At 45.1% G+C, this 26,851-nt stretch overlaps 1 pseudogene; it reads right to left on the bottom strand.

Moving 5' to 3' along the window:
- Positions 1–26,851, bottom strand: part of LOC138666601 (zinc finger protein 208-like) — a 69,193-nt pseudogene that overhangs the window by 12,822 nt on the left and 29,520 nt on the right.

Here is a 26,851-nt window from a genome sequence, read left to right as displayed (position 1 = left end):
AGAAGGCGGTAATCAATACAAGGTCTCAAAGAACCATCCTTCTTGGCCACAAAAAAGAACCCTGCTCCTAACGGTGATGACGACGGGCGAATATGGCCTTTCTCCAAGGATTCCTTTATATAACTCCGCATAGCGGCGTGTTCTGGCACAGATAAATTGAACAATCGGCCCTTAGGAAACTTACTACCAGGAATCAAATTAATTGCACAATCGCAATCCCTATGAGGAGGTAGGGCACTGGCTTTGGGCTCATCAAATACATCCCGATAATCCGACAAAAACTCTGGAACTTCAGAAGGAGTGGAAGACGAAATAGACAAAAATGGAACATCACCATGTACCCCCTGGCAACCCCAGCTGGACACAGACATAGATTTCCAGTCCAATACTGGATTATGAACCTGTAGCCATGGCAACCCCAAAATGACCACATCATGCAGATTATGCAACACCAGAAAGCGGATATCCTCCTGATGTGAAGGAGCCATGCACATGGTCAATTGGGTCCAATACTGAGGCTTATTCTTGGCCAAAGGCGTAGCATCAATTCCTCTCAATGGAATAGGATACTGCAAGGGCTCCAAGAAAAAACCACAGCGCCTAGCATACTCCAAGTCCATCAAATTCAGGGCAGCGCCTGAATCCACAAATGCCATAACAGAATAGGATGACAAAGAGCAAATCAGAGTAACAGACAATAGAAATTTAGACTGTACCGTACCAATGGTGGCAGACCTAGCGAACCGCTTAGTGCGCTTAGGACAATCGGAGATAGCATGAGTGGAATCACCACAGTAAAAACATAGCCCATTCCGACGTCTGTGTTCTTGCCGTTCAGCTCTGGTCAAAGTCCTATCACATTGCATAGGCTCAGGCCCATGCTCAGATAGTACCGCCAAATGGTGCACAGCTTTACGCTCACGCAAGCGTCGATCGATCTCAATGGCCAAGGACATAGACTCATTCAGACCAGCAGGCATGGGAAACCCCACCATGACATCCTTAAGGGCTTCAGAGAGACCCTTTCTGAAGATTGCTGCCAGGGCACATTCATTCCACTGAGTGAGCACAGACCACTTTCTAAACTTCTGACAATATATCTCCGCTTCATCCTGACCCTGACACAGAGCCAGCAAGATTTTCTCTGCCTGATCCACTGAATTAGGTTCGTCATAAAGCAATCCAAGCGCCAGGAAAAACGCATCAACATCACGCAATGCCGGATCTCCTGGCGCAAGGGAAAATGCCCAGTCTTGAGGGTCACCACGTAGCAAAGAAATAATGATCTTTACTTGTTGAACAGGGTCACCTGAGGAGCGAGGTTTCAAGGCAAGAAACAATTTACAATTATTTTTGAAATTCAAGAACTTAGATCTATCACCAAAAAACAAATCAGAAATTGGAATCCTAGGCTCTGACATCGGATTCTGAACCACAAAATCTTGAATGTTTTGTATCCTTGTAGTGAGATTATCCATCCAAGAGGACAGACCTTGAATGTCCATGTTTACACCAGTGTCCTGAACCACCCAGAGGTAAAGGGGAAAATAGAGACAAAACACACTGCAAAGAAAAAAAAATGGTCTCAGAACTTCTCTTATCCCTCTATTGAGATGCATTAGTACTTTGGGCCACCTGTACTGTTATGACCTGGTGGTCAGGACAATAATGGACCTGGTGGTTAAGAGCACACGGAATGACCTGATAGTTACTGATAATAAGGACGAGCTCTGGGTCGTGGGAACTCTGCTGACCGCAATCCCTAAACCTATCAAACACACTAGAAATAGCCGTGGATTGCGCCTAACGCTCCCTATGCAACTCGGCACAGCCTAAGAAACTAGCTAGCCCTGAAGATAGAAAAATAAAGCCTACCTTGCCTCAGAGAAATTCCCCAAAGGAAAAGGCAGCCCCCCACATATAATGACTGAGAGTAAAGATGAAAATACAAACACAGAGATGAAATAGATTTAGCAAAGTGAGGCCCGACTTACTGAACAGACCGAGGATAGGAAAAGTTACTTTGCGGTCAGCACAAAAACCTACAAAAAGACCACGCAAAGGGCGCAAAAAGACCCTCCGCACCGACTCACGGTGCGGAGGCGCTCCTTCTGCGTCCCAGAGCTTCCAGCAAGCAAGACAACAAATTAAAAAGCAAGCTAGACAGAAAAATAGCAAACCAAAGAAATACAAGCTGGAACTTAGCTTCTGATGGGAAGACAGGTCACAAGAACGATCCAGGAGTGAACAGACCAATACTGGAACATTGACAGGTGGCATGGAGCAAAGATCTAAGTGGAGTTAAATAGAGCAGCAGCTAACGAATTAACCTCGTCACCTGTGAAGCTCAGAAACACCCACCAAAGGAAGTCCATGGACAGAACCAGCCGAAGTACCATTCATGACCACAGGAGGGAGCCCGACAACAGAATTCACAACACAGACCATTCTATCAAAGTCTGCATTCCAAAACGGCACTCCTTCCCTTCCGAGCTCTGCCGTGCACCCAAACAGTGGTTTACCCCCACATATGGGGCATCAGCGTACTCAGGATAAATTGGACAACAACTTTTGGGGTCCAATTTCTCCTGTTACCCTTGTGAAAATAAAAACTTGGGGGCTAAAATATCTTTTTTTGTGGAAAAAAAATATTTTTTATTTTCACGACTCTGCATTCTAAACTTCTGTGAAGCACTTGGGCATTCAAAGTTCTCACCACACATCTAGATAAGTTCCATGGGGGGGTCTAGTTTCCAAAATGGGGTCACTTGTGGAGGGTTTCTACTGTTTAGGTACATCAGGGGCTCTGCAAACGCAACATAGCGCCCGCAGACCATTCTATCAAAGTCTGCATTCCAAAACGGCGCTTCTTCCTTCCGAGCTCTGCCGTGCGCCCAAACAGTGGTTTACCCCCACATATGGGTTACCAGCATACTCAGGACAAATTGGACAACAACTTTTGGGGTCCAATTTCTCTTGTTACCCTTGTGAAAATAAAAACTTGTGGGCTAAAAAATCTTTTTTGTGGAAAAAAAAATATTTTTTATTTTCACGACTCTGCATTCTAAACTTCTGTGAAGCACTTGGGCATTCAAAGTTCTCACCACACATCTAGATAAGTTCCATGGGGGGGTCTAGTTTCCAAAATGGGGTCACTTGTTGGGGGTTTCTACTGTTTAGGCACATCAGGGGCTCTCCAAACGCGACATGGCGTCCGATCTCAATTCCAGCCAATTCTACATTGAAAAAGTAAAACGGTACTCCTTCTCTTCCAAGCTCTGCAGTGCGCCCAAACAGTGGTTTACCCCCACATATGGGGTATTGAAGTACTCAGGAGAAATTGCACAACAACTTTGGTGGTCTAATTTCTCCTGTTACCCTTGTGAAAATAAAAATTTGGGGGCAAAAAGATCATTTTTGTAGAAAAAATGCGATTTTTTTATTTTCACGGCTCTACGATATAAACTTCTGTGAAGCAGTTGGGGGTTCAAAGTGCTCACCACACATCTAGATAAGTTCCTTAAGGGGTCTAGTTTCCAAAATGGTGTCACTTGTGGGGAGTTTCCACTGTTTAGGCACATCAGGGGCTCTCTAAACGTGACATGGCGTCCAATCTCAATTCCAGCCAATTCTGCATTGAAAAAGTCAAACGGCGCTCCTTCACTTCCAAGTTCTGCGGTGCGCCCAAAAAGTGGTTTACCCCCACATATGGGGTATTGGCGTATTCAGGAGAAATTTCATAACAAAATTTATGGTTACATTTCTGTTTTTACACTTGTGAAAATAAAAAAAAAGGGTTCTGAATTAAAATGTTTGCAAAAAAAAGTTAAATGTTCATTTTTTTCCTTTCACATTGTTTCAGTTCCTGTGAAGCACGTAAAGGGTTAATAACCTTCTTGAATGTGGTTTTGAGAACCTTGAGGGGTGCAGTTTTTAGAATGGTGTGACACTTCATTATTTTCTATCATATAGACCCCTCAAAATGACTTCAAATGTGATGTGGTCCCTAAAAAAAATGGTGTTGTAAAAATGAGAAATTGCTGGTCAACTTAACCCTTATAACTCCCTAACAAAAAAAATTTTGTTTCCAAAATTGTGCTGATGTAAATTAGACATGTGGGAAATGTTATTTATTAACTATTTTTCATGACATGAATCCAGTACAAAACTACTACCCTCATCCACAAAGCACTCCATGGCTCAGCACCACCCTACATCTCCTCTCTGGTCTCAGTTTACCACCCTACCCGTGCCCTCCGCTCCGCTAATGACCTCAGGTTTGCATTCTCAATAATCAGAACCTCCCACTCCCGTCTCCAAGACTTTACACGTGCTGCGCCGATTCTTTGGAATGCACTACCTAGGTTAATACGATTAATCGCCAATCCCCACAGTTTTAAGCGTACCCTAAAAACTCATTTGTTCAGACTGGCCTACCGCCTCAATGCATTAACCTAACGATCCCTGTGTGGCCTATTTAAAAAAAATATATATATATCAGGTTCCTCGCATTATGTTCTCATTCACTTTATGCAGTTAATAGCCCTCTGTGTCTGTACTGATACATACTTAGGCAGTTAACTGGTTCATGCAGCTTTACATGAACACCCGAGCCTTACACTATGGCCGGTCCGAATAACTAAAGCAATTGTTACCATCCACCTCTCGTGTCTCCCCTTTTCCTCATAGTTTGTAAGCTTGCGAGCAGGGCCCTCATTCCTCCTGGTATCTGTTTTGAACTGTATTTCTGTTATGCAGTAATGTCTATTGTCTGTACAAGTCCCCTCTATAATTTGTAAAGCGCTGCGGAATATGTTGGCGCTATATAAATAAAAATTATTATTATTATTATTATTATGACATATCTCTCTGATTTAAGAGTATAAAAATACAAAGTTTGAAAATTGCAAAATTTAAAAAATTTTCACCATATTTCCATTTTTTTCATAAATAATCGCAAGTAATATCGAAGAAATGTTACCACTAACATGAAGTACAATATGTCACAAAAAAACAATCTCAGAATCAGCGGGATCCGTTGAAGCGTTCCAGAGTTATAACCTCATAAAGTGACAGTGGTCAGAATTGTAAAAATTGGCTCGGTCATTAAGTACCAAATTGGCTCTGTCACTAAGGGGTTAAGACCCAGGAGAGTCGAAACATCCGGTGTCTCTACTTTACTGGGTTTTGGACCAATTTTTGTAACTTGGCACTTTTTTTTCTTTGTCTAAAATAAAATTCCACAAATGGTTGCAAAACAGTCCATTAGAGTGTGTGGAGAATTTGCGCTCTATAAATTGCGATGCGAAGGACTACCCTGTGGCCCAAGTGGTCATAAACACAAACTGTGGCAGCAAGTCCCATGAGGTCGGCGTGGTAAAGGACCTATTGCACCCTATTATAATAAGATGGGACTGTGTTATTTTGGGACCTGTGGGGGAAAGGGAGGACGTCTGGCTTCCCAGATGACAGCCAGGTTGCTCCAGAAGAAACCTCGTCGCAGGCTGCATATGACAGGTTTCATTTTGTGCACTTGTTGGCGATGAGGCAGCATCCACTGAGGCCAACGTCCCTGAGCTGGAGGTGTAAGGGGGAAACTTTGGAAACGCCCAACTCAGGGACCTATCTCTTAAAGGGGCATTTGACAATGTAACTGTGCTAAATGGTATGCCTCAGGAGACGGGGGCTGACAGTCAGTTTCCTCATTTTGCTGTGATTGGAGATCTGCTGTATAGGGTAACCAAGCCAAAAGGTGAGTTAATAGAGCAGCTATTGGTACCAGTGCCATATAGACGCAGGGTGTTAGACATGGCTCATTCCCATTTATTGGGTTGTCACCTGGGGGCAGATAAGAACAAAGAGCGCATTCTGCAGAGATTCTACTGGCCTGGGTGTTACAGAGAAATTGTGAACTGTTGTCGTTCCTGCCCCACGTTCCAGCTGACCTCCACAGCAGCCCACTTCCGCAGTCCTCTGGTGCCGTTGCCCATCATCGAGGTGCCATTTGAGAACTGTATCTTTTCGTTGGTGCTTTCACTCATATCTTTACACTTCGGATGACTTCAAACGCTATATGACTGGTTGGTGGGAGACTTTCATGGAGGATAACCTGGAACACCTAGATGATATCAACCTATTCTGGGCCACTGCTAAGACAGTGCTTAGAGGACATATTATCTCCTTTGTAAGGACAATTTATACCAACCCCCAATCTTCGATTTGGCTTAATGGTATTCAATCAACCTCTTTTTCCATCTTCGGCGGTGCGAGGCAGGGATGTCCCCTGTCACATCTGTTATTTAATATTGCCCTGGACCCTTTGCCGAGATACCTAGAGAAGATCCCTTCCTTTGAAGGCATTGGGATCAGTCACCATACTCTTAAAACATTGGCATTTGCTGATGATATTTTACTCATGATAGCCAACCCTAAATTTTGACAAATCTCATGCTTTGGTTATCTTCAAAACTGCTTAGAAATGATGGAGGAGGGATTTCCTGCATTATCTTGGGGTCTACCTATTTTCAAACTCCCATGATATTAATAAACTGAATGTTCGACCCCTCATTTCTGCAGTTGTACAGGGAATACTATCCTGGAAATCCCTTAAACTGTCCTTTGCGGGCAAGGTCCATCTGATTAAAATGATCTCTTCCCCTAAAATACTTTTTTCCCTTACAGATGCTGCTGGTTCTATTATCTAAAGCTGATGACCGGTTTTTAACAAAAGTCTTCCCTAAATTTATTTGGGGCTCAAATTGGGGCTCTAGAATTAGTATTTTTAAGCTGCCACAAACTAAATCCTTAGGTGGCCTTAATCTCCCTAATATATGTTTATACAGTATAGCGGCTGTCTTCCGCCACTCTCTGGACTGGATCTATGCCTTCACCCGCTTCACTAATACTCCAATAGATGAGGCAATGTGTAGACCTTTTAGACTCCCTGTTCTGTATACCTACGACAAGCCAAGGTCCCAGTGGAGGTTATGGACATCCCCCTACTGTAGTCAGTAATCTTGGGATGGTGCCATGCTAGCCGAATTAGTGGACTTGACCCCCATATTTCAGTGTTTCTTCCCTTCCGAGGCAATCCCTCCTTTCTACAAGGCAGGCCACCTCCCACCTATCGTGTGCTTGGGAATAATGGATGTAGACTGGTTTGTGACATGTTGGCGGACAATCAATGTCCTCTTAGTTTGGAAGATACTGTCTTTAAAAACTCAACCCTTGCGGGAGATAATTTTACTATTATTCAAGTTAGACATTATGTAGGCTCGGTACTGCGGGATATTCCGGACGACGTTAGAGTGCACCCTCTAAACTTAATCTCCATTAAAGCCCAAGCAGTGAATTACTCTTTGAGTTTTAAATACAAGTCACTGAAACCTTCCATACAGTGGTCAGACCCTTCACTGGGCTCGGGGAGATGGATATCTCAACTAACTGACTGTCAGGTAAAAGACCTTTTGAAAGCCACATTACGTATTTACTCTATGTTACCGTATGGTAGTTACACAATCATGACTCTCATGATATTTCATAGAGCATATCTTCCCAAAGGTTAAATCTAAAATGTCCCCCTCAGGTGATTTTCCCTGCCCTAAATGCTTACATTCTCCAGATGATATTTTTCATTGTCTCTGGGACTGTCCAAAAATACGGGAGGTTTGGGATACACTCTTGCAACATCTCACTAATACCTTTGGTGTATCTATTTCTCTTTCTCCGGAGTGGAACATATTCAACATTCTCCCACAAGATCAGTTGGTGAGGCTTTCTGTTCAGCAGCGCCGCATTTTATTCATCTGGACAGCAGCCACCCGCAAACGTATTCTTCATTTATGGGCACAGGGTGATACTCCCTCTTTGAGCTTAATTACTATGAAGGTAGCCTATCTCTTCAAGATGGACTGGATAGAGTCCATATTGAATAAAGAAAAATACACTGAACGGTTTTTCCTTACATGGTCTTTTATTAATGCCCAGACATTATCTATATGCTAGGCGATTCATGGTTGCTTCCAATTTACTAACTAACTAGTACATGAGAGAGCAAATTGATGGCAGAATTCCTGTTGGGCTTGATTGATATTGTGCTATGAAGGTGTGGATGTGTGCCCGGTGAAGGGGGGGGGGGAGTTGGTTATAGTTATAATACACTGTTTAAAGTTCTGTAAAACTCTATTTTGTCAAATCTTTTCTAATGCTGCTGAATAATCTATGCACCCTTTGTTTATTGTTCAATAAAGACGTGTTGTTTTTTTAAATCCCAAATTTGTAAGAAAAAACTCTTTTGGGATTTGGCGCTGGTGTGAGGACTTATTTTCTGCTCCCTGAGTTAATGTTTTTATTGATACCATTTTGGGGTACACACAATGTTTTGATTGCCTGTTATTGCAATGCTGTGGCCAAAAAAATAATAATTCAGGCATTTTGATTTTTTTTTTTCTCATTAGGCCATTTACTGATCGGATTAATTTACTTTATATTTTTATAGATCGGACATTTCTGAAAGCAGCAAAATAAAATGTGCATTTTTATGTTTTTGTTTTGTTTTCAAGGAGCAATTTCAACTTTGATGTTTTTTATGTTTTGTAAAAAAAAAATTGTATCTTTTTAATGATCTCAATAGTTCCCTTAGGAGACTTGAAGCTGCGATCATCCGATCGCCTGTGCTACACATAGCAGGGATTCAGCACAGCTATGGATAGCAGATATCACGATCTCTTATAAAGGTCAGCCATGAGGTGGATCTCGGATCCATCTGCGGCTGTTAGAGGCTCATGACGTGTGATCAGATCAACTGTCATGTGTCGGAGCCCGCATCACTCGCAAGGACCAGGGCCGTATTTGCCACTAGGCACTTGAGGGCACGTGCCTAGGGCGGCGGGATGCGGGGGGGCGCCCTTGAGCTAGGTTTTTTCTTTTTTTTTTTTTTTTTTTTTTTATAAAACTCCGGGGTCAAGTTTCCGCCCCCCCTCCTCCCGCCCCCCTTCCCGCCCCCCCCCTCCTCCCTCCTTCCCGCCCCCCCTCCCTCCCTCCCTGAAGACGTAATACTCACCTTCCTCCAGCGGTGGCTGCAACTGCGTCTCAGCGCCGTCCTGTCTTCAGCGGTCACATGGTACCGATCATTAAGGGTGATGAATATGCGCATATTCATCACCCTTAATTAGTGCTACCATGTGACCGCTGAAGACAGGAAGGAAGACGCTGAGATGCCAGGAAGTTCTGTGCTGCGCGCCAGTGAGAGGTAAGTATGACAGGGAAAAAAAGTGGGGTGCCGTGCACACAGGGGAGAAGGATGGGGAGCCGTGCATACAGGGGAGAAGGATGGGGAGCCGTGCATACAGGGGAGAAGGATGGGGAGCCGTGCATACAGGGGAGAAGGATGGGGAGCCGTGCATACAGGGGAGAAGGATGGGGAGCCGTGCACACAGGGGAGAAGGATGGGGAGCCGTGCATACAGGGGAGAAGGATGGGGAGCCGTGCATACAGGGGAGAAGGATGGGGAGCCGTGCATACAGGGGAGAAGGATGGGGAGCCGTGCATACAGGGGAGAAGGATGGGGAGCCGTGCATACAGGGGAGAAGGATGGGGAGCCGTGCACACAGGGGAGAAGGATGGGGAGCCGTGCACACAGGGGAGAAGGATGGGGAGCCGTGCACACAGGGGAGAAGGATGGGGAGCCGTGCATACAGGGGAGAAGGATGGGGAGCCGTGCATACAGGGGAGAAGGATGGGGAGCCGTGCACACAGGGGAGAAGGATGGGGAGCCGTGCACACAGGGGAGAAGGATGGGGAGCCGTGCACACAGGGGAGAAGGATGGGGAGCCGTGCACACAGGGGAGAAGGATGGGGAGCCGTGCACACAGGGGAGAAGGATGGGGAGCCGTGCACACAGGGGAGAAGGATGGGGAGCCGTGCACACAGGGGAGAAGGATGGGGAGCCGTGCACACAGGGGAGAAGGATGGGGAGCCGTGCATACAGGGGAGAAGGATGGGGAGCCGTGCACACAGGGGAGAAGGATGGGGAGCCGTGCACACAGGGGAGAAGGATGGGGAGCCGTGCACACAGGGGAGAAGGATGGGGAGCCGTGCACACAGGGGAGAAGGATGGGGAGCCGTGCACACAGGGGAGAAGGATGGGGAGCCGTGCACACAGGGGAGAAGGATGGGGAGCCGTGCACACAGGGGAGAAGGATGGAGGAGCCATGAACGCAGGGGAGAAGGATGGGGGGCCATGAACGCAGGGGAGAAGGATGGGGGAGCCATGAACGCAGGGGAGAAGGATGGGGGAGCCATGAACGCAGGGGAGAAGGATGGGGGAGACATGAACGCAGGGTGGGAGGATGGGGGAGCCATGAACGCAGGGGAGAAGGATGGGGGAGTCATGAACGCAGGGGAGAAGGATGGGGAGCCATGAACGCAGAGTGGGAGGATGGGGGAGCCATGAACGCAGAGTGGGAGGATGGGGGAGCCATGAACGCAGGGGAGAAGGATGGGGGAGCCATGAACGCAGGGGAGAAGGATGGGGAGCCATGAACGCAGAGTGGGAGGATGGGGGAGCCATGCTTGCAGGGGAGAAGGATGGGGGAGCCATGAACGCAGGGTGGGAGGATGGGGGAGGCATGAACGCAGTGTGGGAGGATGGAGTATAAATATGGAGTATAAATACTGGGCCCTATAAGGGGGACACAGTGTGAGAGGACAGTGAAGAGGGGACCGGTATAGAAAGGAGAGGACAGTGTGAAGAGCATGTACCATAAGAGGGACAGTGTGTGGGTCATACTTTGTGCAGACAATATAGTGAGGGGCAATTTTTTATTTGGGAGCATTATAATGACACTTGTATCTTTAAGGGCGTCATGTGGAGACTTTCTGCAAAAGAGCGGCGAAGATGGAAGTCTGCAGAGATGGCTGTGGATGAGAAAAAACTCATCATGGGATCTGGACAAGATGAAGAAAAGGAGAACGGCTCCAGAGGCGACGTCATCTATCAGGTACCTGGATGTAAATGTTATTTGTGATGCTAACTCTCATGTTTTTATATATGTTAGGAGATTTAAAGGGACACTGTCACCTGAATTTGGAGGGAACAATTTTCAGCCATAGGGGTGGGGTTTTCGGGTGTTTGATTCACCCTTTCCTTACCCGCTGGCTGCATGCTGGCTGCAATATTGGATTGAAGCTCATTCTCTGTCCTCCGTAGTACATACTGTACCTGCACAATCTGCAATCTTGCCTTGCGCAGGCGTGTACTATGGAGGACAGAGAATGAGCTTCAATCCAATATTGCAGCCAGCATGCAGCCAGCGGGTAAGGAAAGGGTGAATCAAACACCCGAAAACCCCGCCCCTATGGCTGAAAATTGTTCCCTCCAAATTCAGGTGACAGAGTCCCTTTTAAAGGGGATGTCCAGGCTTGTGATGAGTCTGCAGTCATTCTTTGTGACTGCAGACTTCTGAATTCTCACAGTGCACACTGCACGCTGTCAGGATTCTCTCATGCTGGGGATTTACATTAATGCGATCACGTGCTGACTAGACATGCGTGACCTCCGTCAATGAAAATGAACTGAGCGAGGCCGGGCACATCTAGTCGGAATGTGGTCAGAAGTATACAAATCACATACTTGTGCTGACATGACCGTCCACCGGCAAGGGAGAATCCTAAAAGTGCAGTACATGCGTTGTGAGAATTCAGAAGCTGCGATGTCAGGATTCAGCTCTGCAAGTTCCAGTAGTCGTCACATGGACACGTCACTCATATGCGATTTTTCAGACTTAGGGTGTGTGTCCACGTTCAGGATTGCATCAGGATTTGGTCAGTATTTTACATCAGTATTTGTAGCCAAAACCAGGAGTAGGTGATAAATACAGAAGTGGTGCATATGTTTCTATTATAGTTTTCCTCTAATTGTTCCACTCCTGGTTTTGGCTACAAATACTGATGAAAAATCCTGACCAAATCCTGATGCAATCCTGAACGTGGACACATACTCTTATGGTCCTGTGACAACGAGCTTCTCTTCTGCTTCTCTTAGTTTTTCACTGAACATTGAGAGCATTAGGGAGAGGAGCTCGTGGGCACATGACTGAGTGTGCAAATCACATATGTCCTTGGCGGAGGGGGGGCACCAAAATGAATTCTTTCCCCGGGTGCCAGAAACCCTAGATACACCTCTGCTGGTATGCTACTGCGAGCGGTGATTACCGGGTGCGGTGGAGGGAGGTCTGTGCACAGGCAGTGAGGCAGGGACTGAGGGTGTGCACAGAGAGGATGGAGACCCGGACACTGCCCGTCCCAGTCTACGCCGTAGCCTAGAGCCCTCATTATCATAGGAATATGGCAGTTAATAAATTGCTTTTCTGAAGCTTTATAGTGTAGTTATAGGTCAGGGAGGGTTGGATAGGGATGAGCTAGCAAGGTGCAGGGACAGGTAATGATGGCTACTTGCAAACATGTGCGGCAATTGCGGTTTTGCACTTACGATGATACATAAAACACTGCTAGTAGTGTTTTTTCTCATTGCTGCAAGTACCGCATTTGCCGAATGGCGGCAAAACCGCAAGTGCCGCACATGTCTGTAAGTCCCATAGGGAATGAATGAGGCCGAACGCAGTGTTGCCCTAAGTGATCCATTACGCGGCAGATGCGGAAAAACTGTCGGATCTGCTGCAAAAGGCGACTTTCATATCAGCGATTTTTGCCAAAGTCACTGCCGATAGTGTCATACTCACCAAAGGGGGAGGCAGCACTAAAAGTGCCTAGGGCAGCAGAAACTCTAAATACGGCCCTGGCAAGGACACAACATTGATGTTCCTGTACATCAAAGGTCATGAAGGGGTTGTTGCTATTTTGGAATTTTCTGGATATTTTATACTTACTTGGACATTCAATTGGCTTCGGTATGATATACTCTGACGTTGGTATTATATGAATCTACAGTCACTGCCAAAAGTGTTGAAATTGTTCTACAAAATTAAGTATTTCTCCCAGAAAATGATCACAATTACACATTTTCTTGTAGAGATGTTTATTTCCGTTGCGTTTATTGGAACAGCACAAAACAAAAAAAAGAACAGAGAAAAGAAGGCAAAATGGACATAATTTCACTTACAACCCACACTGGTTTGTCCACAGGTGTTCAATGGGATTTCATTCTGGACTCATTCCTGGCCATTTCAGGACTCTCCAGTGCTTTGTTTCCATCCATTTCTGGGAGCTTCTTGAAGTATGTTTGAAGTGTTTGTCCTATTGGAAGATCCATGACCTAGGATGCAAACCCAGCTTTCTGACACTGGGCACCACACTGTGGCACAAAATCCTTTGGCAATCTTCAGATTTCATGATGCCACGCACACAGTAAAGGCACCCAGTGCCAGAGAAAGCAAAACAACCCCAAAACATCTTTGAGACTCCGCCATATTTGACTGTAGGTACTGTGTGCTTTTCTTTGCGGCCATATTCCTTTTTTGGTAGACAGTTAAATGATGTTCCATACCAAAAAGCTCTATCTTGGTCTCATCTGTCGTACATTTTAGAAAACTAAAGCCTATCTTTTTTATGCCTCTGTGTCAGCAGTGGGATCCTCCTGGGCCTTCTGCCATTGTGTTTAATTTCATTGAAATGTCTATGAATAGTTTTCGCTGATGCTGATGCTCCCTGAGCTTGCAGGACAGCTTGAATTTCTTTGGATCATGACTGTGGCTGCTTATCCACTATTCGGACTATCCTGAGTTACAACCTTTCATCAATTTTTCATTGCCGTCCACATCCAGGGAGATTTCCTATAGTGCCATGGGTTGGAAATGTCTTGATTATGTTGAGCACCGTGGATCTCTGAAGATGGACTTGTAACCTTGAGGTTGTTTATATTGTTTAACAATTTTGGTTCTCGAAATCCTCAAAGAGGTCTATTCTCCTCTTTATGTTCTTCATGCTTAGTGTGGCACACCCAGACACAAAATGCAACTTCTCTCCTTTTTATCTGACTTCAGGTATGATTTTCACATTGCCCCCAACTGTTCATTGCCACAGGTGAGTTTATAGAGCATCACATGCTTGAAACAAAGTTGTTTATCCACAATTTTGGAAAGGTTCCAACAATTCTGTCAGGCTCATTTTTGGGGTTTTGTATGAAAATTATGTCCGAGTTGCCTTTTTTTTCTCTGCTTTTTTTTCTGTTGTTCCAATATACACAAAGGAAATAAACATGTATATAACAAAACATTGTGTGTGATCATTTTCTGGGAGAAATACAGTACTTCATTTTCTGGAACACTTTCAAGGGTGCCAACACTTTTGGCAATGACTGTCTGCACTTATTTATTTCACCTAGGGATCCATTAGTGCCTATACTGTAATATTGGTATCTATTTGATTGTATTTCTTCAATTTTGAGGAATCTAATAGTACTTATTATTCTATATATGCATTATTGTAATAAATCATATTAATGCATATTGATCAATAGGTATCTATTGGGAGGCTTTGGTTTTACTTGTTTTTAATCTTGGAGCTATGTGGTGCTCAATAAAATATAATTGATTTTGTACTCTTAGGTTTGCACCTTTTTCTGTATTGCTTTTTTTCTCTTGATAGTATTGAAAGGGTTAACAATCCCTCAGAAGGAGGAGAATGGAAAGGAATCCTTCTAAGGCAGGAGACAAAATCAGTACTAGATCTTGAGGCTTGAATAGACAGATCTCATGTAAATCTCTCAACAGCTTATATACAGTATATATCCTCTTTTTATTATTATTATATCTCTATTCTATCTTAAGATCTATTTTCTCCTTTTGGATTACATGATTATTCCTGTACCATGTAATCACCAATGTTTAATACTCTGATAATAGGTATTGTTCCCCAAGCTATGAATAAGGGCTGTGAACAAACATGAAACGCGTCGGTGGAGATGTGGCCATAAGTGTATGCGTTTTTTTTTTCTTAGCGCATGCCTGTACAGAAAGAATAGTTTTAACCAGGGAATAAAAGTGATGTTTTAACCTTTCTATGTGGTTCTGGATTATCGTTGCACAAGTCCTGGTTCTTCATATTCTCTGAATCCCTATCTTGAGGTCATAGTTGTCCATCACATAAGGGCATACTTAACTCTTCTGTACAGCCACCACAACAAGTCCATGGTGGGACTGATGCACAACACAAGCCCTACACATTGATGCCAAGTCCATGACCCTCAAGGGTTTATTATACCTTATGAGAAATAATAATTATTAATAATCTCCCTGATGGCCACTTGTCCTGCCCGTCTCCATTCCTCCTCTTTAGGATGAACTCGTGACCGATTTAGCCAATCACTATCCGCAGCTGAAACTTATCTATTCTTGCTGTGGATGGAGTTAGGCTGGAGCAATCACATGACAAAACGGTCAGAACAGATTGTACAGATATCGGCCCTATATTCTTCTTAGTTGGAAAACTGTATTACTTTAGTTTTGGCCTGTGAAATGTTGTAGCTAAAATGCTTTAATAGAAAAAGCACTAAATCCTTCGTTCAGTAAAAATGGACATCAAAAATTATTCAGAGAATAAGCCATAAAAAAAGAAACAGAATTCTATAGGAAGTAGAATCTGATTTCTCTGCATTTAGTGCTTACCACTCACCTTTGCAATTATCTATAGGAATCTCTTCATTACACCGCTCATCACTCCTCACATATGTGTCTGTAGTATTAATATGGGTCAGATCTTTACCCTGAAACAAATATTGTACAAGTCACAGACAGATGGAGAAGTCACATCTATGATCAGCTCTAATTCTGCCATCTCCTCTGTTCTCATTACACAAGTATAAAACATATAATACTGGTGGATAAAACAAGAGTGAAAACAAGACCTTCACAGCCGTCTACACATCATAGGGGAGATATCATGACACCTTCTCTCCATCTACCTGATGATCCTGAGGAACATTGGGAATTTCTTGTTTACAGTCCTGTGGAAGAAGAGGAAGCGGACATCTCTCTGGTGTTGTGCTTTTACTGGATACAACTGGAGGAAACACAAACAGGGACTGAATCCATTCTTACATAAAGATAATTATAGGCCGAGTGTATTTTGTCCTATTACCTGGTGATGTGAGGGCCTGGGGAACCTCCATCATGACGTCCTCATACAGTTCTTTGTGTCCTTCTAAGTACTCCCACTCCTCCATGGAGAAATAGACGGTGACATCCTGACACCTTATAGGAACCTGACAAATACAATGATACCGTCATCCCCCCGATCCCTTCATAGCATTACTGTATAATATCCCAGCATTCCCAGCAGTGTCACCTCTCCAGTCAGCAGCTCAATCATCTTGTAGGTGAGTTCGAGTATCTTCTGGTCACTGATTCCCACATGTATCAGGGGATGAGGTATAGGCCCCGTGATTGGGCTCAGGGGTCTTCCCCGTCCTTCAGAAACAGGGTCCTGACAGCGCTCACTAAAGATCTTCTTCATTACTGTGTAATCCTGGTTATGGAGACACACATTAATAAATCTCACTACAGACATTTCCAAAGTCCTCACCTCTCCAGTTCTGTCCATCTGTTATTCCCATAGATAAGAATGATGTAATGTGACATCATCAGAATCTCTCACCTCTCCAGTAAGCCGGAAAAGGGTCTCGAGGGTGAGTTGTAATACCCTCTCTGCCATCTTGTCACTACTCCTATCCATCCTTGGTGGGTCAATCAGGAAAATTCTCTTACATAGAAGATCTCCACTGAGAGGATCCGATATTGTAGTGACCTGAATGAGAAGAAATTCAAACATCATAAAGAATCTATTCAATATGTTAAGAAGAAATCTTCTCCACATCACATCTTCATGGTGGCAGCATCTACCCGATAATCCTGAGGAACATAGGAATCTTCTTTTTTACAGTCCAATGGAAGAAGAGGACAGGGACATCTCTCTGGTGTTGTCATCTTACTGGATACAACTGGAGGAAACACATTCAGGGACTGAATCCATTCTTTACATAATTATAGGTTGTGTGTATTTAGTCCTGTCTATTACCTGGTGATGTGAGGGGCTGGGGATCCTCCATCATGACGTTCTTGTACAGATCTTTGTGGCCTTCTAAATACTCCCACTCCTCCATGGAGAAATAGACGGCGACATCCTGACACCTTATAGGAACCTGACACATATAATGATACCGTCATCCCCAATCCCTTCATAGCGTTACTGTATAATGTCCCAGCATTCCCAGCAGTGTCACCTCTCCAGTCAGCAGCTCAATCATCTTGTAGACGAGTTCCAGGATCTTCTGGGCATTGATGTTCTGATTTATCAGGGGGTGAGGTGGAGGCCACGCTATTGGGCTCAGTGTTCTTCCCCATCCCTCAGACATAGGGGCCTGACAGCGCTCACTAGAGGTCTTCTTCAGTACTGTGTAATCCTGGTTATGGAGAGACACATTAATAAATCTCACTACAGACATTTCCAGAGTCCTCACCTCTCCAGTTCTGTCCATCTGTTATTCTTGTAGATAAGAATGATGTAATGTGACGTCATCAGAATCTCTCACCTCTCCAGTAAGCCAGTAGAGAATCTCTACGATAAGGTGTAATATCCTCTCCACCATCTTGTCCCTGTCCCTATCCATTCTTGATGGGTAAATCAGGAAATTTTTCTTATATAGAAGATCCGATATACTTCACTGAGAGGATTCGATATTTTAGGGACCTGAATGGGAAGAAGATGAGCTGATGTAACATCATAAAGAATCTATTCCATATGTCATGAAGAAATTTTCTACACGTCACATCTTAATGATGGCAGCATGTCGGGAACATGATCTCCATAAACCATCATGTAACAGAACAATTACATCTCAGACATACCGGCATCCAATATCGTCATTGCAGAAATGTAAACAGACTGAAGGAAACAATGGACGCCTCAGTGATGGAGTTGAAATTTAATATATAAAGCTGAATGTGTGTGTGTGTTTTTGCACAGTCACACGTCTGGAACCCAAGAGCGTCATAGGCTATGTTGTGAGGCGAAATTTTAACCCCGCGCGTTCCAATTCACCAAACAATTTTGCCCCTATCTACATAATGGGGAAAAAGTGAAAGGAAAAGTGTTGGAGGCAAATTGACAGCTGCCAGATGTGAACAAGGGGGACTTAAAGAGTGAGAGCGATGGCGCCAAAGAGTATATACCGCACAGTTGCTAAGGTGGGGCCCCGACATGGGATACTCACCACACACGTGGATATGAACACACACAAAATGCGCCACACACTACCACATGCTTGAACACATATACCACCCTCAGCACACATTTCACCACACATACACCAACCTCGCCACATAAAAGTCAAAACACGAAAGTCACCGCTGAAAACTCGCCACACGCAAAATTCGCCACATGCAAAACTCGCCACATGCAAAACTAGGCTCACGCAAAACTCGCCACACGTGCAAAACTCACCTCATGGAAAACTCGCCATACCCAAAACTTGCACACGCGGAAAAATTGCCACATGCACAAAAGATGCAAAAATTGCTTCAGACAAAACTTGCACCTACTCAAAACGCACCACACATAAAACTCGCCATGCGCAAAACTTGCTGCACACAACTTGCTACACTAACCTGTTACATGCAACTCGACACACAAAAAGTTGCTACACGTATGTCGCCACACAAAACTCATCTCACAAAAGTCGCTACATGCATGTCGCCACACGCAACTCAACACACCCAACTTGACACATGAAACTCGCCCTAAAACACACACAAGTCTGGTATTATCCTTCAAAAATAAAAATCTGATTATTAAGCAGACAAACTACAAGAGCAACAAATGTACCATATAGGAAATACGGCAGCTGTCAGTCACATGACCTGTCGATTATGTGTATGTGTGAGCTAATATATACTGCCAGGGGGAGGGCTTCCTGTTGGCTGGGGATTTATCAGGCTGCCTATTTAGCTTACAAAGGCCGGCCTCACACTAGCGTGTTTTACGGACGTAAGAGAGGTGCTGAAAATACGGATTGCATATGGTACAACGCTTCTCTATGCCCCAGCTCCTATCAGCCGTATTTTTCTGATCCGTATTATACGGTCTTCTACGGCCGTAGAAATTCGCAGCATGATGCGTTTGTCACCGTATTGCGCAAAAAAATACGCAAATGAAAGTCTATGGGGGCCAGAAAAATACGGATTACACACGGACCAGCAGTGTGACTTGCGAGAAATACGCAGCGGTGTTCTATAGAAAAGACGGCAATTCAGTGCGGTGTACAGTAAAATCACACTGACAGGTTAGAATAGAATAGCTAAAATAAATGTCTACACATAGTATAGGGATATATATATGTATGTCAGTGAGACACATGTATGTATATATATTAATATTTCATACAGCGCTAGATAGCTTAAAAGCCGGTAATTCAAATGCCGGCTTTTGCTATCTCCTTCACAAACCCGACATGATATGATACTTGGTTTACATACAGTAAACCATCTCATATCCCTTTTTTTTTGCATATTCCACACTACTAATGTTAGTAGTGTGTATGTGCAATATTTGGGCGCTCTAGCTATTACTTTAAAGGGTTAAATCGCAGAAAAAATTGGCGTGGGCTCCCGTGCAATTTTCTCCGCCAGAATGGTAAAGCCAGTGAATGAGGGCAGATATTAATAGCCTGGAGAGGGTCCATGGTTATTTGCCCCCCCCCCCCCGGCTAAAAACATCTGCCCCCAGCCACCCCAGAAAAGGCACATCTGGAAGATGCGCCTATTCTGGCACTTGGCCACTCTCTTCCCATTCCCGTGTAGCGGTGGGATATGGGGTAATGAAGGGTTAATGTCAGATTAATAATGGAGAGGCATCAATTATGACACCTATCCATTATTAATCCAATAGTATGAAATGGTTAAAAAACACACACACACATTATTACAAAGTATTTTAATGAAATAAAGACACAGGTTTTTGTAATATTTTATTAGACTGGTAATCCACCTGAAGACCCTCGTTCTGTAAAAAAGGTAAAATAAAAAAACAACAATATCCCATACCTTCCGTCATTCTGTCACGTCCAACGATGTAAATCCATCTGAAGGGGTTAACTAATTTTACAAGCAGGAGCCTGCTGATGCAGCTGTGCTCCTGCCAGTAAAACCCCAGCGAATGAATGGAATGTAGGTCAATGACCTGTAGTTACCTTCAGTTGCGGTGATGCACCCTCTGCTGGATGTCATCATATGAACTCGAGCGTGGGAAAATATTCTGAAAAGTTCCCAGGCTCGAGTTCATATGAGGACATCCAGCAGAGGGCGCATCACCGCAACTGAAGGTAACTACAGGTCATTGACCTACATTCCATTCATTCGCTGGGATTTTACTGGCAGGAGCACAGCTGCATTAGCAGGCTCCTGCTTGTAAAATTAGTTAACCCCTTCAGATGGATTTACATCATTGGACGTAACAGAATGACGGAAGGTATGGGATATTGTTGTTTTTTTATTTTACCTTTTTTTACAGAACGAGGGTCTTCAGGTGGATTACCAGTCTAATAAAATATTACAAAAACCTGTGTCTTTATTTCATTAAAATACTTTGTACTACTGTGTGTGTGTGTTTTTAACCATTTCATACTATTGGATTAATAATGGATAGGTGTCATAATTGACGCCTCTCCATTATTAATCTGGCTTAATGTCACCTTACAATAGCAAGGTGACATTAACCCTTTATTCAGGGCCGTATTTGCCACTAGGCACTTGAGGGCACGTGCCTAGGGCGGCGGGATGCGGGGGGGCGCCCTTGAGCTAGGTTTTTTCCTTTTTTTTTTTTTTTTTATTTTATAAAACTCCGGGGTCAAGTTTCCGCCCCCCCTCCTCCCTCCCCCCTTCCCGCCCCCCCCCTCCTCCCTCCTTCCCGCCCCCCTCCCTCCCTCCCTGAAGACGTAATACTCACCTTCCTCCAGCGGTGGCTGCAACTGCGTCTCAGCGCCGTCCTGTCTTCAGCGGTCACATGGTACCGATCATTAAGGGTGATGAATATGCGCATATTCATCACCCTTAATTAGCGCTACCATGTGACCGCTGAAGACAGGAAGGAAGACGCTGAGATGCCAGGAAGTTCTGTGCTGCGCGCCGGTGAGAGGTAAGTATGACAGGGAAAAAAGTGGGGTGCCGTGCACACAGGGGAGGAGGATGGGGAGCCATGCATACAGGGGAGAAGGATGGGGAGCCGTGCATACAGGGGAGAAGGATGGGGAGTCGTGCATACAGGGGAGAATGATGGGGAGCCGTGCACACAGGGGAGAAGGATGGGGAGCCGTGCATACAGGGGAGAAGGATGGGGAGCCGTGCATACAGGGGAGGATGGGGAGTCGTGCATACAGGGGAGAAGGATGGGGAGCCGTGCACACAGGGGAGAAGGATGGGGAGCCATGTACACAGGGGAGAAGGATGGGGAGCCGTGCACACAGGGGAGAAGGTTGGGGAGCCGTGCACACAGGGGAGAAGGATGGGGAGCCGTGCACACAGGGGAGAAGGATGGGGAGCCATGTACACAGGGGAGAAGGATGGGGAGCCGTGCACACAGGGGAGAAGGATGGGGAGCCGTGCACACAGGGGAGAAGGATGGGGAGCCGTGCATACAGGGGAGAAGGATGGGGAGCCGTGCATACAGGGGAGAAGGATGGGGAGCCGTGCATACAGGGGAGAAGGATGGGGAGCCATGAACGCAGGGGAGAAGGATGGGGAGCCATGAACGCAGAGTGGGAGGATGGGGGAGCCATGAACGCAGAGTGGGAGGATGGGGGAGCCATGAACGCAGAGTGGGAGGATGGGGGAGCCATGAACGCAGGGGAGAAGGATGGGGGAGCCATGAACGCAGGGGAGAAGGATGGGGAGCCATGAACGCAGAGTGGGAGGATGGGGGAGCCATGCTTGCAGGGGAGAAGGATGGGGGAGCCATGAACGCAGGGTGGGAGGATGGGGGAGGCATGAACGCAGTGTGGGAGGATGGAGTATAAATATGGAGTATAAATACTGGGCCCTATAAGGGGGACACAGTGTGAGAGGACAGTGTGAAGAGGGGACTGGTATAGAAAGGAGAGGACAGTGTGAAGAGCATGTACCATAAGAGGGACAGTGTGGGGGTCATACTTTGTGCAGACAATATAGTGAGGGGCAATTTTTTATTTGGGAGCATTATAATGACACTTGTATCTTTAAGGGCGTCATGTGGAGACTTTCTGCAAAAGAGCGGCGAAGATGGAAGTCTGCAGAGACGGCTGTGGATGAGAAAACTCATCATGGGATCTGGACAAGATGAAGAAAAGGAGAACGGCTCCAGAGGCGACGTCATCTATCAGGTACCTGGATGTAAATGTTATTTGTGATGCTAACTCTCATGTTTTTATATATGTTAGGAGATTTAAAGGGACACTGTCACCTGAATTTGGAGGGAACAATTTTCAGCCATAGGGGTGGGGTTTTCGGGTGTTTGATTCACCCTTTCCATACCCGCTGGCTGCATGCTGGCTGCAATATTGGATTGAAGCTCATTCTCTGTCCTCCGTAGTACATACTGTACCTGCACAATCTGCAATCTTGCCTTGCGCAGGCGTGTACTATGGAGGACAGAGAATGAGCTTCAATCCAATATTGCAGCCAGCATGCAGCCAGCGGGTAAGGAAAGGGTGAATCAAACACCCGAAAGCCCCGCCCCTATGGCTGAAAATTGTTCCCTCCAAATTCAGGTGACAGAGTCCCTTTTAAAGGGGATGTCCAGGCTTGTGATGAGTCTGCAGTCATTCTTTGTGACTGCAGACTTCTGAATTCTCACAGTGCACACTGCACGCTGTCAGGATTCTCTCATGCTGGGGATTTACATTAATGCGATCACGTGCTGACTAGACATGCGTGACCTCCGTCAATGAAAATGAACTGAGCGAGGCCGGGCACATCTAGTCAGAATGTGGTCAGAAGTCTACAAATCACATACTTGTGCTGACATGACCGTCCACCGGCAAGGGAGCATCCTAAAAGTGCAGTGCATGCGTTGTGAGAATTCAGAAGCTGCGATGTCAGGATTCAGCTCTGCAAGTTCCAGTAGTCGTCACATGGACACGTCACTCATATGCGATTTTTCAGACTTAGGGTGTGTGTCCACGTTCAGGATTGCATCAGGATTTGGTCAGTATTTTACATCAGTATTTGTAGCCAAAACCAGGAGTGGGTGATAAATACAGAAGTGGAGCATATGGTTCTATTATAGTTTTCCTCTAATTGTTCCACTCCTGGTTTTGGCTACAAATACTGATGAAAAATCCTGACCAAATCCTGATGCAATCCTGAACGTGGACACATACTCTTATGGTCCTGTGACATCGAGCTTCTCTTCTGCTTCTCTTAGTTTTTCACTGAACATTGAGAGCATTAGGGAGAGGAGCTCGTGGGCACATGACTGAGTGTGCAAATCACATATGTCCTTGGCGGAGGGGGGGCACCAAAATGAATTCTTTCCCCGGGTGCCAGAAACCCTAGATACACCTCTGCTGGTATGCTACTGCGAGCGGTGATTACCGGGTGCGGTGGAGGGAGGTCTGTGCACAGGCAGTGAGGCAGGGACTGAGGGTGTGCACAGAGAGGATGGAGACCCGGAGACTGCCCGTCCCAGTCTACGCCGTAGCCTAGAGCCCTCATTATCATAGGAATATGGCAGTTAATAAATTGCTTTTCTGAAGCTTTATAGTGTAGTTTTAGGTCAGGGAGGGTTGGATAGGGATGAGCTAGCAAGGTGCAGGGACAGGTAATGATGGCTACTTGCGAACATGTGCGGCAATTGCGGTTTTGCACTTACGATGATACATAAAACACTGCTAGTAGTGTTTTTTCTCATTGCTGCAAGTACCGCATTTGCCGGATGGCGGCAAAACCGCAAGAGCCGCACATGTCTGTAAGTCCCATAGGGAATGAATGAGGCCGAACGCAGTGTTGCCCTAAGTGATCCATTACGCGGCAGATGCGGAAAAACTGTCGGATCTGCTGCAAAAGGCGACTTTCACATCAGCGATTTTTGCCAAAGTCACTGCCGATAGTGTCATACTCACCAAAGGGGGAGGCAGCACTAAAAGTGCCTAGGGCAGCAGAAACTCTAAATACGGCCCTGCCTTTATTACCCCATATCCAACCGCTACACGGGAATGGGAAGAGAGTGGCCAAGTGCCAGAATAGGCGCATCTTCCAGATGTGCCTTTTCTGGGGTGGCTGGGGGCAGATGTTTTTAGCCGGGGGGGGGGAGGAGGGGGGCAATAACCATGGACCCTCTCCAGGCTATTAATATCTGCCCTCATTCACTGGCTTTACCATTCTGGCGGAGAAAATTGCACGGGAGCCCACGCCAATTTTTTCTGCGATTTAACCCTTTAAATTAATAGCTAGAGCAGCCAAATATTGCACATACACACTACTAACATTAGTAGTGTGGAATATGCAAAAAAAAAGGGATATGAGATGGTTTACTGTATGTAAACCAAGTATCATATCATGTCGGGTTTGTGAAGGAGATAGCAAAAGCCGGCATATATATATATGTGTGTGTGTGTCTCACTGACATATATATATATATATATATATATATATATATATATATATATATATATATATAGACAGTATATACGTTTTTACGATTTTTTGAGAACATGGATCCATTGTATGTCCGTATGCCGGTTTTGCAAGCCTGCGAGAAAATCGCGCAGTACGGATGCCATACGGATTACATACGGAGGATGCCATGCGCAAAATACGCTGACACACCTTGCCTACAGATGACATACGGACCACTATTTTGGGGACTTTTCTGCGTATCACGGCCGTAAATTACGGACCGTATTTTTATACACTGAGTGTGAGGCCAGCCAAATACTGAGGTAAAAATACTGACCAAATAACATGTGAATGATACAGGAGGTTATGACACACAGATATATACTATATACAGGAGGAGATGACACACAGATATATACTATATACAGGAGGAGATGACACAGGTATATACTATATACAGGAGCATATGACACACAGGTATATACTATATATAAGAGGAGATGACATACAGGTATATACTATATACAGGAGATGACACAGGTATATACTATATACAGGAGATGACTTACAGGTATATACTATATACAGGAGGAGATGACATACAAGTATATACTATATATAAGAGGAGATGACACACAGGTATATACTATATACAGAAGGAGATGACATACAGGTATATACAATATACAGGAGGAGATGACATACAGCAGGTATATACTATTTACAGGGGAGATGACATACAGGTATATACTATATACAGGGGAGATGACATACAGGTATATACTATATACAGGAGATGACATACAGGTGCACACTATATATTAGGTAGATGACAAACATGTATATACCGAGGAGAAAATGAGAGGTGTGAGGTGAAAATGAGAGGTGTGAGGTGAAAATGAAAATGTGTGAGTGCAAAATGAGAGGAATGAGGGAAAATAGTGGAGTGATCGGAAAATGACAATGTGAGGTCGAAATGACAAGTGTTAGGGGGGAATGAGAGGAGTGAGGGGGGAATGAGAGGAGGGGGAAAATAAGAGGAGTGATGGGGAAAATGAGAGATGTGAGGGAGAAAATGAAAGATGAGAGGTGGAAAATGAGAGGCGTGATGGGAAAATAAGAGAAGTGAGGTGCTATAACTAACCACATATTATATATATGCCCAGGCAATACTGGGTTCTTCATCTAGTATGTCATAAAGATGGAGCGCGGCCTGAACTCGATGTGTTTTGTGTCCTTTCCCCAGAATCTGCCATCTACACGGATAATGGTGCAGATTACTAATACAGGAGACGTTCTGGTCACAGGGACTCTGGAAATACAAAGTGCAATAACACTGGGAGGGTCCCGGGGAGCGGCCATGAGGGGGATTTACAGGAGTCATTCATTATAACTGCCGCAATTATAAATGTCACCTGAAGAAACCGCGATAGAAACAAGTCCGGTATAAAGAACCGCAGAGAGGCTTCTACAGGGGACGTGTGCGCTTCTCTCTATTCATCGTCTATGGGACGGAGGAGAAACGAGCGCGGCTCTAACTGGCGACAATGCAGGAAGACGATGAGAGAATCGCTGACGTTTTCTACCCTCAACGTGACAGGTTCCCTTATATGAAGCCCAGAATGACAAATACAAATGTTCTAGCGCCTGTGGCAAGTAATGGGGAATCTCCAGCACCTACCTCCACCTGCAGAGCCGCACACCACATATATGGCCGTTCTGAGCGCACAGGACCTGTGATGAGGTCACAGGAGAGGAGGAGTCAGGGGTCACATGATCAGGGGCCTCAGTATATATAGGACTGTGCTGGTTGTCCTGATGCTGGAGGAGCGGAGTCCAGGCAGCGCACATAGGGAGCTCCAGGGGGCACGTTCCCGTACAGCCGACCACTTGCTCAGGAGACTTCAGAGCATTTACAGAGAGATGAACCAGCGCTCCATAATCACCAGGATTTGCCTCAAAACTTTTTTATTGTGAGGTTTTTTTTCAGACCCACATTCATGAATATTCTTCTTGTGGTCGCAATTTTTCAGCTCCCAGACCCTTCCTCAGGCTTAATATAGACAGAAAACCAGTATGTATAATATGAGAAAGTATAACAAGGGGCTCAGCAATCAGAAACCTGTATTACAGAGAATATTTATAGCGTGAGGTGAGGGGGAGCCAGAATCTACAGTAAAAGCAGCTGTGGGTTATATAAGAAAGTAGCCAAGGAACACCCAGCATGTAAATACATCTTGATATTATTATTA

This window comes from Ranitomeya imitator, chromosome 2 (assembly GCF_032444005.1).
Source record: "Ranitomeya imitator isolate aRanImi1 chromosome 2, aRanImi1.pri, whole genome shotgun sequence".
Classification (NCBI taxonomy): domain Eukaryota; kingdom Metazoa; phylum Chordata; class Amphibia; order Anura; family Dendrobatidae; genus Ranitomeya; species Ranitomeya imitator.
Note: the sequence above shows the minus strand (reverse complement) of the source record. Positions and strands in the feature narration are given on the sequence as shown.